This window comes from Chrysochloris asiatica, unplaced genomic scaffold (assembly GCF_000296735.1).
Source record: "Chrysochloris asiatica unplaced genomic scaffold, ChrAsi1.0 scaffold00184, whole genome shotgun sequence".
Lineage (NCBI taxonomy): Eukaryota > Metazoa > Chordata > Mammalia > Afrosoricida > Chrysochloridae > Chrysochloris > Chrysochloris asiatica.
The window spans coordinates 2,523,931-2,540,360 of NW_006408702.1; positions in this window are offsets into that span (position 1 = coordinate 2,523,931).

Sequence of the window (16,430 nt, forward strand, 5' to 3'; positions counted from 1 at the left end):
CTCATAGCGACCTTATGCACAGCAGAACGAAACAATGTCCGATCCTGGGCCAACCTCACTACTATTGCCACACTTGAGTCCATCGATGCTGCCACTTGGCCAATCCATCTCGTTGGGGGTCTTCCTATGACCCTCCATCTTACGAAACATGATATCCTTCTACAGAGACTGTTCCCTCCTGACAATATGTCCAAAGTATGAGAGATGAAGTTTGGCCATCTTGGCCGCTAAGGAGCACTCTGACTGCACTTCTTCCAAAACAGATCTATTGGTTCTTTTGGCAGCCCATGGCACTTTCAGTATTCTCCTCCAACACCATAACTCAAAAGCATCAATTCTTCTACAGTCTTCCTTATTCACTGTCCAGCTTTCGCATCCATATGAGGTTATTGAAAATACCATGGCCTGGGTCAGGCGCACATCAGTCCTCAAGCTACAATACGCAGATGATACAACCTTGCTTGCTGAAAATGCAGAGGACTTAAAACAATATTGGAGTAGACAGCCTCATGTTTCTCTCTGAGCAGCTGGTTGGTGGGTTTGAACTGCCAATCTTCCATTTAGCAGCTCAATGCTTAACCCACTATGTCACCAAGCCTCCTTCACACATAGCAGTAAAAAGAACCATTTGCTACTGAGTCAACTAACTCCTGACCTCTTGTATGTCAGAGTAGAAGTACGCTCCGTGGGTTTTCAATGATTGTTTTGGGGGGATGGATGGATGGCCAAGCCTTTCTATGAGGCATCTCTGGGTAGACTCCAAGCTTTCTGTTAGTAGTAAAGCATGTTAACCGACGGCACCACTCAAGGCCACACATACACACACAATGAATAAAGAAAGTTGACTGCAAAAAACCCAAATAAACTGATGGGCTTTCCTAAATGGAGTTTCTCTTAGCTGACATGCTGGGAGTGCCGGGGAAGGGTAGCATTCCCACAGGACCCTGGAGTATCCAATTCTATCTTAAATGAAAGGTTCTGAATTACTTTCAGTGTTGCTAGAAACACCCCTGAACTTTGTTTCTTGGAGAATGGACCTTCCAAGGGATGAAGCACAGTTCAGGAAAGCCTGCCCGGAGCTCGCAGAATGGTCTCGACAAAGGCCTGAGCTGAATGAAGCAGGAGACAGAACTCAGCAGGCTCCCATCCCTGGCAGGGTCTGGCCAGCGCTCTTGTAGTGTGTAGGGCGTGAGCTGCATTTCCTTGGAACACATGATTGGACTGCCTGCCCAGGTGCTGGAAGAGATGTAGGAGACAGCAGTAGCGGGGATGGGGCAGGCCTGGGAGGATGGGGAGGCTGGAGCTGGTCCGGGAGGAGCTGTGGTCACTCCTGTCCGACAGCTGCCTGGGAAGTAGCAGTGATGCTTCCTGTGTGAAGGCCCCAAGTGCACAATGAAAAGATTAGCTGGGAGCATGCGGATTCTGTATCAGAGGCAGGGAAAAGCTGTTTTAAATGAGCTCTTCAGAGCAACTTCCTTCCAGTTGTGAAGCAATTCTTAGGTAGGGTATGAGGCGTAGGGTGTCCTGGGGTCCTATGGTGCCTTAGTCTCCTTTGTTGTTGTTATTGTGTGCCGTGGAGTCGGTTCCGACTCATTGCGACCCTGTATAGGGTTTCCGAGGCTGTAAATCTTTACGGGAGCAGAAAGCCTCATCTTTCTCCCGCAGAACAGCTGGTAGTTTCGAACTGCTGACCTTGCGGTTCACAGCCCGATTCGTAACCACTACGTTAGTCTCCTAGGACTGCCATAATAAATACCATCCAGTTAGTGTCTGTAAGAACAGAGATCTATAGTGTCATCGTTGTGGGGGACAGAATTCCAAAACAAGGTATACGCTTTGTGAGTTCCTTTTGGAGTCAATACGTGACAAGCTTTGCCACATCTCCTTCACTGCGTCAAGCTGCATCTCCCTAGGCACGTGGCATCTTTCCCTATGTGTGTCTTTGTTCATAAAACACTACTCAAGTGGATTGGGCTGCTAAACTGCAAGGTCAGCAGTTCGAATCTACCAGCCACTCCTGGGGAGAAAGAGGCGGCTTTCTGCTCCTGGAAAGATTTGCAGCCTCAGAAATCCCAGAGAGGGTCATTATGAGTGCTGGTACAGATGAAGAGACAGGGTAGGTCGCACACAACCGCCACCAAAAGGATTAGGAATTAGACCTACCCTCTTAGAATATAGTTGATAACAAAATAAGAACTCTATTTCCTAAACAAGGTCACATTCACAGGGATAGGAGTTAAGGTTCAACATGCCTTTTGGGGAGCACCATTTAACCCATAACCTATGGGCATCATCTGGGACTCCTGACATGAAGTGGGGGTGTGATCGTGAACATGAGGGGTCTGGGATACCTGGAATGCTAGGTGTGCCTGTGAGTTGACCCTCGAACAGGAAGGGTACAGACAAGAGTGATGGTGCCCTGTCTGGCCTGGCAGTTTGAGGGTTTACCCTCTTTACTTCTCTTGGGCACTTTCAGACAGGCAACCAAGGTTTTGCGTCTGAATTCCCTTCTCAGGAATGAGGACAGAAAGGGACGAAGGCAGTCTCATTAGTCATCTTTCGCTTGCAAACCTCTTAGTTACCCTGTGGTTACTAAGATAACTCTCGTTATCCTATTTCTCAGGGTGAGACAATGGAGGTAGGTAACTTAACTAGTCAAAGTGAACATTTGGCTGGCACCGAGTTCTCAGCATACTGAGCAGCACCTAATGGCTGCTGCTTTGAGAAGAGATATATCATCTTATCAAAACATTTAGAGGTTCCAAACTGTCTCTTTTGCTGTTCCTCCCGCGTTCACCTCATGGTTAGGGACAGTCAGACCTGGCCCAAGCCCTCGGGAGGGCAGGTAACAGCAGAGTAAGCAGCCAACCATGTGTCAAGGACAAGCAGCTTCAGAGGGGAGGGGGCCAATAAGGCCATGGCAAGAGTTGGGGAGACACCAGCTGCTGTAACCAGCGATCCCCCCCAAGTTTCTGCGGATTCATGAAATAGAACCTCAGGCGCCATTCATGTAACATTGTCTATAAGAACTGTGGGTCCATCTGTCTTGTACCTTTCCATCCCCTAGACCGTTAGCTTGTTCTGTCTGCAGACTGCGAGTGGAGAAAAGGCCTGGGGAAATCATATCTGCCCCTAACGAATTCCAACCTAGAGGTGGCATTCAGCACAGCTGCTTGCGTGCCGTGGACAAGACTCATTCACATGGCAAAGGGGGTGGGGAATGTAGTCCTTTCAGGCTGTCCCCCGAGACCGGCACACACCGGGGCAGGGACGCACATCAAGGGTATCAAAGCCCAGAGGGAAGCTGAGACTGTGGGAGATGACTTCCCCCTCAGGGCCACTGATTGGAGAGTAAGGGCTTGGGTGAATCTGTGAAGGTCCCGGTCATGGGGAGACGTGAAGTGAAAGAAGCCAGGCTACGAGGGATGTGGATCCAGGGCAGAGACTCATGTGAACTGCTGTCTTAGTGCAGTCTTCCATGGAACAGACGCGCTTCAGGAAACTGTACGTATGACCCTGTTTCCCCCCAAATAAACGCTGAAATCCTATCCCCTATACTTCTCTGAGTGGCACAAATGGTTAAGCACCTGACTATGAACCGAAAGCTTGGCAGTGTGAAATCACTCAGAAAGGTTTTGAATGAAAGCTGGCAATCTGCTTCCCAAAAGTCTCAGCCCTGAAAACACTGTGGAGCAGTCCTACTCTGCTTACATGGAATCACCATGAGTCCGAATTGTAATTATGTTGGATGTTTGAAAATCGGATTTTTCTTTGATTCTGTTACTGATATACCAAGGAGCAGCTGGTGAGCTTGAACTGCTAACCTTGTGGTTCAAACCTACCTTGGAGTCCAGCACGTTAACCTTCAGTGCCAATACCAGTATAGGGTGGGTTTTAAGCCTAATCACTCCTGAGTTATAAAGAGAGCAGACTAGACACAGAGACACATCCCCAGTAGAAGACAGACGTTAAGGACCGAATGCCAAGGATTACCAACAAGAAAGAATCTCTTTTAGCCCCTGTACTGTGAGAAAATATGCAAAGAGGAAAATGGGATGAACAGATAATGCTCAGGGATTGTTCTATGAACGTTTTGAAGCCCCCTCGTATTTCTGTTCTCTAAGGCCACCTCCTTGTGTTTGTCAGCACCAGCGAACGGACACAGAACTGATGGAAAACAAAAGCGAGACAGCTGTGTGTTCCGGGGGAATAGGTGATTATTGTCCAGTGCTGTGGAGAAGGTTCTGACTCATAGAGTCCCTATATAGGGTTTCTGAGGCGCAGCTGGTGGGTTTGAACTGCCGATCTTGTGGTTCCCAGTCCAGGGCTGATCCTACAGCACCACACCAGGAATCCATAGAGCCCAACAGAGGCCACGTACCCCAGAGACCAGTGGACCCTCAGCAGTAGCACCATGGACCCCACACCTGAGACAGCGTGGCCAGCAGCCGGGTGAACCCTCCTCTCCTAAGAAGGTGGACAAGCCTGAAGTTTTCACAGCTGCCTCGGCTATGGCTTCTCCATTGTCTTTCCTGACTAGGGGCTTGGAAATGCTCACCCCCAGATGCACCAAGGGAAGGAAGGCATATGTTTCAAGGGAAGTTGATTTTGGATTTGAATTGTGGGAATAGCTGAGATGATGAAAACTACACAAATAGGACAAGTAACTTGGATTTTAATCCATCAGCATGGTTCACAAATGAGTAAACCAATGACTCACACTTCTCTTCCCAGAGCCGAGCACCAATCTGCCCACTGATTTTTTGGATGTTCAGAGACAAGACTTTAGACCAGTGGAGAAACAAAAGCAATGTATAATCCAAATAGGAAGTGACTGGCGCATGACTAAGACCAGATGAAGACAGCTCCAAGAAAAGGGGCTTTTTGTGAAAACAAAACAAAATAGATTTAAAGAAAGGGATCTTTGCTTGGTGCGCAGACAACTCTTAGGTATTAGAAGAAATACTAAAGTTTAAGTACTCATGATAAGCCAGTAAGATTACATTGTATCTTTCACCCTTCTATTTGTTCCCCAGCACACACACAGAGAGCCAAAACCGATATAATATGTCAAGCCAAAAAGTGGAGTGGGAGAGAGAATTCATTATGATAATTAAGTGGGTAAACATGTGTTCTGCCAAAAGTTTAGCTGAGTAAGTTTCTGAGAGAGGCTCCGTGTTCTTGGTTCAGAAGACAAAGTAGTTAGCGTCTGACTCAAGATGAGCTAAAGAAAAGAAGTCTTGTGTTCTGGCTTTATTTAGGAAAGTCTCAGGATGGAATAAAAGGGTGATAAAAAGGGAGAAATAAAAGGCATGAAATGGAAACCTTCTGAGGCTTCAAAGTGACCTGCCAAAGCATTCTTGCAGGAAGCCACAGAGAGGTATGACATCACCCGGCCCGGAGCTACAATAGCAGGAAGGACAGATTACAGCAAATAAGAGCAGTTAGGCAGCCTTGGATTGTTGACACAGAATGAAGAAGGTGGCTTTATAACTGACAATGACTTCCAGCTTTTCCTCCCAAGCCAGCACATCTTCCCGGTATGATTTCCCACGATTAGACAACTCCGCTGAGACTTAGGGAGTCCACGGGTGATGCAAATGATTAATGTGTTCTGTTGCTAACCAAAAGGTTGGTGCTTCAAGTTCTCCCAGAAGCACCTCAGAAGAAAGTCCTGGCAATCACTTCCCCCTAAAAGCAGCCATTGAAAACCCTGCGGAACATAGTTCTACTCTGAGCCACAGTGAACTCCATGGCAACTCGTTAGTGCTGGTTGCTGGGACTGGAGGGATGGCGACCAGGTTCTGAGAAGCACAGCTCATGCCACAGCCGGGACAGGACATAGAAGACAGAGAGAGATGTTGGGGAAAGAAAGTTGAGCCCCAATACGGATGGTGGACTTTGGGCCCTGTTAACTGTAACATGTTGTTAAAGTGCCGCTGAGTTGGTTCTGACTCATAGCGATCCTGTATAGGGTTTCTGAGGACCTGCTGGTGTATTTGAACTGCTGACTTTGAGGCTCAAACTGACCTTGCGGTCCAGGGCATTAGCCTGCAGTGCCACACCAGGACTCCAAATAAACCAAGCAAAACCCCAAAGCAGGCGTAGGGAAGGGAGACAGCCCAGACAACTACCCGGGGGCAGAGACTTGACTGTAAACCCTCTGGAAGGATTTTCCACTGTCCACCCAGGGCTCTAGCTCAACTCTTCCTCTGGCCATCAATTGCTGCTCCTAGTATGGCACAAAGATCTTCCCCCCGAGACAGTCCCTGCAGTGTGACCTGGAGTGTGAACCCTGGGCTGGCTGCTCAGGCCCGAACCCAGGTCTTCGGTATCAGTCAGCTGTGCATTGGGATGTGTGCAGGGGACAGGTTGTCTAATAAGCAAGTAAACATGGTGAAAAGCACGTGACATAGCACACTACAAATTAGTCAGTAAGCCCAAGCAAGCCTGTGCAAATTAAAACATGTATGTATTATGAATCGAGTGGAGGTTTACAGAGCAGATCATCAGCTTTACATTCAACAAATCATATGCTTTATATACCGTCTCAGTGATTGCAATTCCCCGTCCCCCTGTATTTCTTGTTTCTGTTCCTCCTCCTTTCCCAACCCTTCTGAACTCTGTCCTTCGGTAAATGCCGCCCTATGGTGTGCATACCTCACTGGTGGTGTTGCAGGCATGGTAAATTTAAAGACGCTTTGATTCTGTAGGAAGGTGCTGTGGGATTGGAAGAGAGACAGACGCCAGTCCTATCTGAAAGCAGAATCTTTGTAAGGTGAAAACATGTGAAGCTATTCATTGCCGCTTATCAAGTGAGCACAAGTAATCCAGTGCTTACCTTGCTTGTTAAATCATTCAACACTGGGAGTGTATCTAAACCCACCAACCTTCTAGTCTGATTTGCTTTCCTTCTCAGTCTCCACACTGCCTTCCTGCCTTCTCATTTCCTCCCAAGAAGCCACAGGCACGGGCTTGTCCACCCTTGGCCTGCGTGCGAGCCTGCAGGCAGAAGGACCTGCTTGCCTACCGCAGTGACAGCGGGCCGCAAACCAAGCCCATCTGTTGGCCCATACTGCACATGGGCGCCTCTGCTTGGTCAAATGGCAGATGAAAATGTACCACCAGCATCCAAGTCGTCAAGTAAGGGGCTGCTGCTGATGTCCTGCCTCGTAGGAGGGTGGGGAAGCCTGAGGATCCCAGGATCTCTCAGGGAAGGCGTTCTCTCAGAAGGTTCTCCATGGGCACGTGAGCAGGACCATGCTTTCTTGATTTTTGACATTTCCTACCCTTACCTGCAAGGTCGGCGGTTCAAGCTCACCAGCTGCTCCTTGGAAACCCGATAAAGGGTCGCTGTGGGTCAGAACGGACTCGACAGCACTTAACAACAACAATAACCTCATCTGACTGTGCTTTGGCCATGCAGTCACAAAGCTGTCTTTCTGGAATCATCGTCTCTGTGTGTAAATGGTACAGAGAAGATTTCCTGGGTTGTCTCCTCCAATAGGCAGGACCCTAGGAGTCCTCTGCCAAAGGGTTGAAGGGACGGAAGATGAATCCCTTCTGGGCCAAGTCATCCAACTGTCCATTTTGTTATTTCCACAATTCCTGTAGGAAAATGCTACAAAAGGAAGAATTGGGTCTGGTGTGCATCTGAACTGAGATGAATTCAGCCAGTCATGGAGATTTCCGGATATATGGATGTGTATACACACACACGTGCACAGACACACATACCGGCGGCAGAATGGAGCTGATAGCAGCGGTGGTCCTTAGTTTGAGTTTCACTGGGCTATTGCCGGTGCATGCCTGTCAGTCAGTATTTCATAAATGCCCCAAAGCCCTACGGGGAATGGCCTTGAGCAGGTTGGTTAGGTACCTCCACCGTCACCAGTGAGTAGGGTAAGTTTCCCAGAGCAATCTAGTGAGCCACAAGGACAGCCATCTCTTGTAAAGGGGAGACTCCAGTCAGTCCCTGGTCCCGAAGCTCTTGTGAAAGGCACTACATACACCCTTGATCCGCAGGTCCCAAATAGAGCCCACTTTGGCCCAGAGGTTCCAAATTGGGGTCCTCTCAAGTTCAGTGTAAACTGTGCATCACCAGGAATTTTCAGTGGAAAAGGAAAATAGTTTTACTGGATTCTCAAAGGCATCTTTTACCTCCCAAAATACAACAACAAATAAATCAGGATGTTAATGTGTTCTAGGGAAGAAGGATTTTTGGTCAACTATGCAAATAGATTCTCTGCCAACTGTTACATAGGCAGCCTGCGTGAAGCCGGTTTCAGTCACTTGATTAACTTCACTGTTACTTTCCTTGTAATCCCTGGACCCAAAGACTCCTTGTTACCATTTTTCCTAGCCAAATACTGCCTTCTTCCAAGTGCCTTGAGGTGCCTCTCAAATTTTGGAGGGTGGCCAATTCACAACTTCGGGAACACACTTAATCTTTTCAGGCCTTAAGAGGGCCATGAAAGATTAGTTTATAACCGTGTCCCCTTTTCTTTCCTGCACTCTTTTGTGGGTTTGGGGGCCTAGATTTATACTTTTTATTTTGTTTTCTATCTTATTTCCAAGAAGGATTAGAAGTGTCTGGTTTTACACACAATGCAGAATGTGGATCCTTTTCTAGACTAAAAATACCCTTTAACCAGAGTGCTCCAGGAAGGCCTAAGGCACTCAAGAATCAGTTAATAAAATTGCCTAATTCACTGGGGATTAACCATAGAAAAATTTCCATTTGTTTCATTGTTTAAAATATGAAACGCATGTGTTTGTTTTCTGCCTTGGAAAATAGCGCTAGCCCCCACATTGATTCTCTCATTGGATGGCTGGGACCGTTTCTTTGGGAGCCATGCTAAGTTGCCTTCCCACTGGCAGCAGCAGTTTGGGCTGTTTGGGTCAGAGGTGGTTGCTGCTGCAATTTTTTTTTTTTTAAAGTAGATCCTTAACGTGAACCTGTACGTTCCTTCTTTTCTTATTACAGAAGAATGTTACCCAAAAGACTCAGTGAATTTGAATTTTGGATTGTGTTCCATCCAGTTCACTAAGGCTTTTTCCTGCAGTAAACCCTCTGTGTTGAAGAGGGCCTGCAGGGAGCTTTAGCTGGCCCATGACAGGAAAACATTGGTGGACATTAGCAGGGGCTGGTTGGAGGACACATGTTGCTCCACCTTGAAGCCAGGCTGCTCTCGCTGCTACCAAGGGTCTTGGTCAGAGAAGTCTCCTCCAGTCTTAGGAGTGTTCAGAGTCCATAGCTTCTGATGAGAGGTGTGTCGACAAGCGTGTGGCGTTCCTCCCTGGCTTCCTTACTCAGTGCAATCATAATCATCGTCCCCGCAGGGAACAGAACCCCGTTGGCCCTTGTCAGTTCTCACCTTAGTGTTCTGGCTGAACCCCAAGCACTTCTCAATGGGACTTGGGAAACAAAATTTTTATAGTGTTGTGACTCCGGCCTTTGGGTGACTTACCCAACCCAGAGCACTGATGGAGCATGGGTCTGACTGGAAGCGAGCAGAGTCAGTGGGAACAGCAAAAAGGAGGAGTCCAGAGGCTAATTAATAGACAGGAGGAGTCAGGAGCTGACCTGGGAGCCAGGCCCGGGAGTCCGTGTACCCTGTGTGGATCTGTAAACACAGGGAAGAGCAAGTGTTAGGACTCATGGCATGTTTGTGGAGGGTGGGTGGGGCCTTCTGTGGAAAGGGCCAACACCCAGATGAACCACCACCACCACCACAATGGTTCTCACTGTTTATCAGTCCGACGGGTGCAAATCCATTGAGGGTTTAGCTGTATCATCACGGCCGTAGAAGCAGATTTTGTATTCCAGTGTTCTCACATAGACAGGCTATGTGAGGGGCACAGAACCTGCTGGCTAGTTGGTTGTGAGCTGGGCCCCAGGTCCAGTTCTCCTTACTCCTGCCCCTCACAAGGCAGTCTGGGCCAGGGGCTGGTAATGGTCACTTCTTCATCATTGAAACACAGCAAGTTCAATGTGGCTGGACTATTTTTCTGAGTTTTGGAATACTCTATGGATCTTCTCAGATCCCTGTTGAGGTGTTATTAGACTTCAATGTACAACATTGTAAAGATGGACTAAAGAGGGCTCCCTGGCTTAAAATATCACTCATCTCTTGGTCATCTTTTACTAGGAATTTTGTCAACTTTCCTTTTTCTAGGGTTACTGAGAGAGTCACATCCTCAACTTTCACCAGCCAACCCCTTAGTGCTTGTTGACAAGCAAAGCAAAGAGGATATGGGCTCAGACATCAGACCTAGGCCAGCAAGACTGGGCTGGCTGGGCCTCGGCACTCTCACATGTCTCTGGGCATCTGTGGTGCCCCACAACATGGCATAAATGCTGTGACGCTGTTCTGTGACTACATCTGTATCACTGCTTCAAACTGAGACTTAATGCCCGTTCTCAGACCACGGAGCAAAGCCAAGTCAGGGACTCCAGGGCTAGTATCAGTGGTACAAAGCAATATGAGGAGAAGGACAGTTGATAAACTCTGGGGAAGGGGCTTGACAGTGGAGTTTCATTTCAGAATGGCGACCATTCAGTGGTCTTCATTTTTATAAACAGTCGCTGGCCTCTCAGGACCCTTCTTCAGCCTGCACAGCTCTGGGCCTCTCTGAATTCTTGTTGGGTTCAGTAGTCATTCAGAATATGGAGCCATTGATTGCATCCTAGAAATAATGCTATTTCAGAAGGACCTCTCTCCCTTCCCACTGCTCAGTAGCTCGTATACTAAGACAGCTTATGTGACTGAATAAAACAAATCTAACACAGGCCTAAAAACAAGTTTGTTGTCCTAGTTGGTAGGTGCAGTGGAGTGTATTCTGATTTACAGAGATGCCATAGAACCACCCCAGAGGGTTTCCTAAGCTGTCATCTTGATGGGAACAGATTACGAGTTTTTTTCTCTACAGGAAGGAGAGGTGATAAGGAGACAGAGTGTTGGGGACTCTCTAAGACAATCTCCAGAGGAATCAGACGCACTGTGCAGATAGGACCATATGATAGCAAATACACTATCCTGATAGTCCCTGGGTGATTGAAGCACTTGGGTACCGACTGAACGGTTGGCAGTTGAAACCCACCCAGAGGCCGCTCAGAAGAAAGAGCTGGTGAGTTAAGTCTGAAAGGTCATGGTCATACTCGCTGACAAGCCACTGAGCACAGCTCTGTTCTGACACACACGGGTCGCCATGAGTAGGCGGTGACTCCATGGCTCCTTGTTTAGTTTTGGTTTCTCTCCTGTTGACTGGGAGAGAGAGAGGAAAAAAAGAAAGCAAACTAGAGGAAAGATGACTGGGAGGCTTGCCAATTCTTGATTTTCTTTTTTGGCAAATTTCTTTAAGCTGCCTCTCAACCTGCAACCCTTTAACCAAGAGGCCATCAAACTTTAGCTTGCAAACTTGATTCCAGGACTAATTTGCAAACAAAGAAGCCCATATAGCTGAGAACAAGTCCACGCTAATACGGTGTCAGAGGCAATGGCCCTTGCGTTGTGCACAGACTGGTAGCGGGGGGAGGAGGAAGCCCTCTGAAATCTGTAGGTGGGCTCCTGAAGCCAGATTGCAAATGTCTGAGCAGATCGCCATCGCCATGTGTCCTGAATGGGGGCAGAAAACTGAAACCCAGACCCTTGGCTGTTCTTTGAGGCCACTGGGCATCATTCTTTGGCCTGGAAATGCTGCAGCAATTGCTTGTGTTCCAGTTATCAGACAGTTTCAAGAATGATATGTAGTTTTGTTTATATGGAATAAAGCAAAGCCCATGAGAAAATTCCCAGAACAATGATTGTAACTCACTACACGACAAGAGCATGTCAAGTTTTTCTGGCGCCTTGACCTAGCCTGCTGATGTAGGACCTTGTGGGATTTTCTTTTTCATCCTCAAAGGAAGTTATGGTTTTTCACTAATAACAGTGAGTTTTGAGAAGGAAATTTCATAGCCTTTTTGTAAAAATTCAAGGAATCTTAACCCATAGGGTAAGCACTGGACTGCTAATCAAACCTCACCAGCTGCTCCATGGAAACCCTATACAAGGTTGGTGGTGGTGGCTGTGTGCCGTGGAGTCGGTTCCGACTCATAGCGACCCTGTACAGGGTTTCCAAGGCTGTAAATCTTTACGGGAGCAGAAAGCCTCATCTTTCTCCTGCAGAACAGCTGGTAGTTTTGAACTGCTGACCTTGAGGTTCGCAACCCGATTCGTAACCACTACACTACCAGAGCTCCTTTTACAAGGTTACTCTGATTCAAAGTGACTCCGTGGCACTTAACAATAACAACCACCTGAAACCAGCATTTCTAAAGAACCCTGGCATGGTGAATGTTATGAGCCAACTCGATTAGGCATCGGGCGATTGCTTTTCCACAAAGTAAAATGATGTAATCATCCTCCATTTTGTGATCTGATGTGAGCAGCCAATCAGATGAAAGACAATCAGTTTGCTCGAAGATGTGGCCGGTATCCAGTATATATGGGTGTTGTAGCAAAGCTTAGAGTCCCGTGGCGCAGTGGGTTAATGCACTAGACTGCAAAGTCGCTTTGACCTGCAAGGTCGGTGGTTCAAGCTCACCAGCTGCTCCTCGGAAACCCTATACAGGGTTGTTATGAGTCAGAACCGACTCAACGCTACTTAACAGCCACAACAACAAGCAAGGCTTACTCTGTCTGGATCCTGCACGCCACTCATCATCCTTTGACCTGTTTTTGGAACTGCTATCTGACCTGCCAATTTGGGGTTTATCAGGAGAAGCCTCCAGCCTGATGTCTCGCCCATGGATTTGGGACTTGCCAGCGTCCACAACTTCAAGAACCATCTCTTTGAAATACATTTTTCTACAAATGAAGGTCAGTCCAAAAGTATTACTACTAGGGTTCTAGTTCAAACATGCACAGGTTTACTCCAAACAAAACATGTTTAAGCATGTCCATTGGATCAGTGGGTGGCTGCCGACAATTTATTTCAGGGTGACTTCATTAAAAAAAAAAAAAAAAAGGTCCAATCAAAATTCAGTTCAATTCAAGGCAGAGAGGTTGGCTCAGAAGATTAAGGAGACTGTTTCTGGAGATTCCAAATCTTGATAGATTTTTCTCAAAGGACACAAGATGATCATGGGGACTTATTATGAAAGAGTTTTAAGAAAATCGAAGTCTGCATTTATGAGAAAGAGGCAGCAAAGTTGTGCCAAGTAATTTTTTCCCCATCATGATAATATACCTGCTCACTCTTTGAGGGTTGGAGGACTATCTTATGATAATTGCATTGGGAAATCTTACTCCATCCACTCTGCATCCCTGATCTTGTCCTTTCACACTTCTTATTGTCCCCAAATCTCAAAAAACAGTGAAAAGAAACACGATCTGGATCCCTTGAGGACACCATAACTGACGTTTTGATGTAGCATAAATTGAAAAGCCCAGAATTCTTTGAGGGGAGGGTTGCAGAGATGGAAACACTGCCTTCAGAAGTGTAGACTTAGGTAGGGAAGATGTCAAGAAATAATAGCTTCGCCTTTGGATATTTTTGTTCAATAAAAATTTTATGATTTTGTAGCAATATTATTTAATTACCCTCTCTCTATCTCTCTTTCTCTCACACACACACACATATTAAGGAGAATTTTTAAAGTTCTTGGAAAAAAATCCTTTAATTATGTTTTCCCACAAACTTTTTGAAGTCATTTGTTGTTGTTGTTAAGTGCCATTGAGCCAGGTCTAAATCATAGTGACTCTGTATAGCATTTCCAAGGAGCAGTGGGTGGGCTTGAACCCTTGACCTTTTGGTTAGCAGTCTAGTGCTTATCCTACAGCACCACACACACACACACACATATGTATGCTATGGTGTAGCTTTATAGGATAAATACCAGACTGCTAATTGCAAGATCAGTGATACAAGCCCACCCGCTGTTCTTGGAAACTCTGTATAGGGTCATTATAAGTTGGAACCAACTGGACAGCACTTAACATATTTGGTCAAACATTTAATTAAGTCACCCACCTCCTGGTGTAGCACTGTAGGGAAACTGGTCAACAGTTGGAACCTACCAGCTGCTCCTTTGCAATCCTATACAGGGTCATTATGGGTTGGAACTAACTCACCAGCACTGAACAACAACAACGTGATAAGAACTGTGGGTGCCTTGCTTGGCAGGGCCATATCAAATGATTTCTAGAACTTTATGTGGCCCGTGGCCCAGACATTCCCCACCCCTGCTATAAAGGGTCACTATGGGTCGGAACTGACTTGACAATACTTTACATCAATTGTTGTTGTTGTTAAGTGCCGTCAAGTCGGTTTCGACCCATAGCGACCCTGAACAGGGTTTCCGAGGCTGTAAATCTTTATGGGAGCAGATCGCCTCATCTTTCTCCCGCGGAGCAGCTGGTAGTTTCGAACTGCGGACCTTGCGGTTCGCAGCCCGATTCGTAACCACTACGCTACCAGAGCTCCTTTACATCAATATATATATGTATATATTGGGTTAATGCTCCAGACTGCAAAGTTTGAACTGCAAGGTTTGTCAGTTTAAGCTTACCAGCTGCTCCTTGGAAACCCTCTACAGGGTGGCTATGGGTCGGCACCGACTCGACGGCACTTCACAACAACAACAACAACAACAACAACATGTACTAGTTTGGTTTTGCTTCTCTAGAAAACCCAGCCTAAGGCAGAACGCTGCCACCACCTCTCAGCTGAGTGAAGGCTGATTCTGCTGCAGTGGTACCGTACTGACGTTTTATTTCAACCTGAAGGGGATGGTGTAATCCTGGTTTTAAAACATGTTAATGTTCTTGATTTCTACTAATAATCACAAATACATGAAAGCAGAACATATTTTGTTATATATTCAGTGGGGAACACCTCTCATGAACATATTCCAATCTTTCATCAATTCTGAACATTTTTGGCCATCATATTTTCTACTCATATAATGACTTTGCTCCATTCTTTCTCTCCTCTCCTCTGGGTTCTGATTGGATACATGCCGATCTTCTCACTATATCCTCCATATCTCTTAGTCCTCTCTTCATTAAATTAATGTTTGCATGTCTATTTCCTTCTAGTTAATTTCTACTGAACTCATTTCAAGTTTTCAAATTCTTTATTCAGCTTCTTCCAATTTTTCTTAAACTTATTCATTGAATGTTTTCTTTCTTTTTGAATTTTATTTTATTTTTACAATTACAAAGACATCAAATTATATCCAGCACTAATAACACTTATCAAAAAAATTCCTATTTTATTTAAATAATAAGAAAAAACCAGCTATATACATTGTTTTTGATCTGGAAATGTATATATATTGCTACTACTTATATTTCTAGTATATGTACTGATGTTGTTGTTTTGCTGTTGAGTTGGTTCTGACCCATACAAACCGTGTATAGAGTTTCCAAGGAATGGCTAGTGAACTTGAACTGCCAACTTTGTGGTTAAAACTGACTTTGCAGTCCAGCACATTAACCCACAGTGCCACACCAGGACTCCATATATATTGATAGTATACACACACACACACACACACACACACTATTATATTTCTATATATTGCTAGTACTTATATTTCATATTGAGAGCTAAGAGATTAAATGTTTTTCTCTTCTTATTTTTAATAAAGTAAGAATTTTTAGACTAAAAGTTATTAGTTTATTGCTGGACAGAATTTGCTGTCTTTGTCAGTACTATATTTAAGTACTAGCACTATATATATATGGAGTCCTGATGTGGCACCATAGGATAGCATTCAACCTCAGAATTGGTTGAATTGCAAAGTCAGCAGTTCAAATTCACCAGTCGTTCCTCAGAAACCTTATACAGTGACGCTATGAGTCAGAAGTGAGTAGATGGCACTTAATAACATTGTTATTTTGTTATTGTTAAGTGCTGTCAAGTGAGTTCTGACTCATAGCAATCCTGTGTAGGATTTCCTGGGAGCAGCTAGTGTTTTTCCTATAGCGCCACACCAGTATATATATGGGTATGTTGGTCATAGTGCTGTGGAGTCAGTTCTCACTCACAGAGACCCTGGCTGTATAGGGTTTCTGAGGAGCGGCTGGTGAGCTTGAACTGCTGACCTTGTAGTTCAAGGACCTTGAAGTCCAGCACATTAACCCGCAGTGCCACACCAGTACTCTCTGTCTGTCTGTCTGTCTCTCTCTCTCTCTATTTTTTAATAAAATAGGAATTTTTAAAATAAGAGTTATTAGTTCATTGCTGGACAGAATTTGCTGTCTTTGTCAAACTATATTTAAGTACTAGCAATACATATATATATATATATGTTGTTGTTAAGTGCCGTCGAGTCGGTTCCGACCCATAGCGACCCTGTACAGGTTTTCCGAGGGTGTAAATCTTTACGGGAGTAGAAAGCCTCATCTTTCTCCCACGGAGCTGCTGGTAGTTTCGAACCG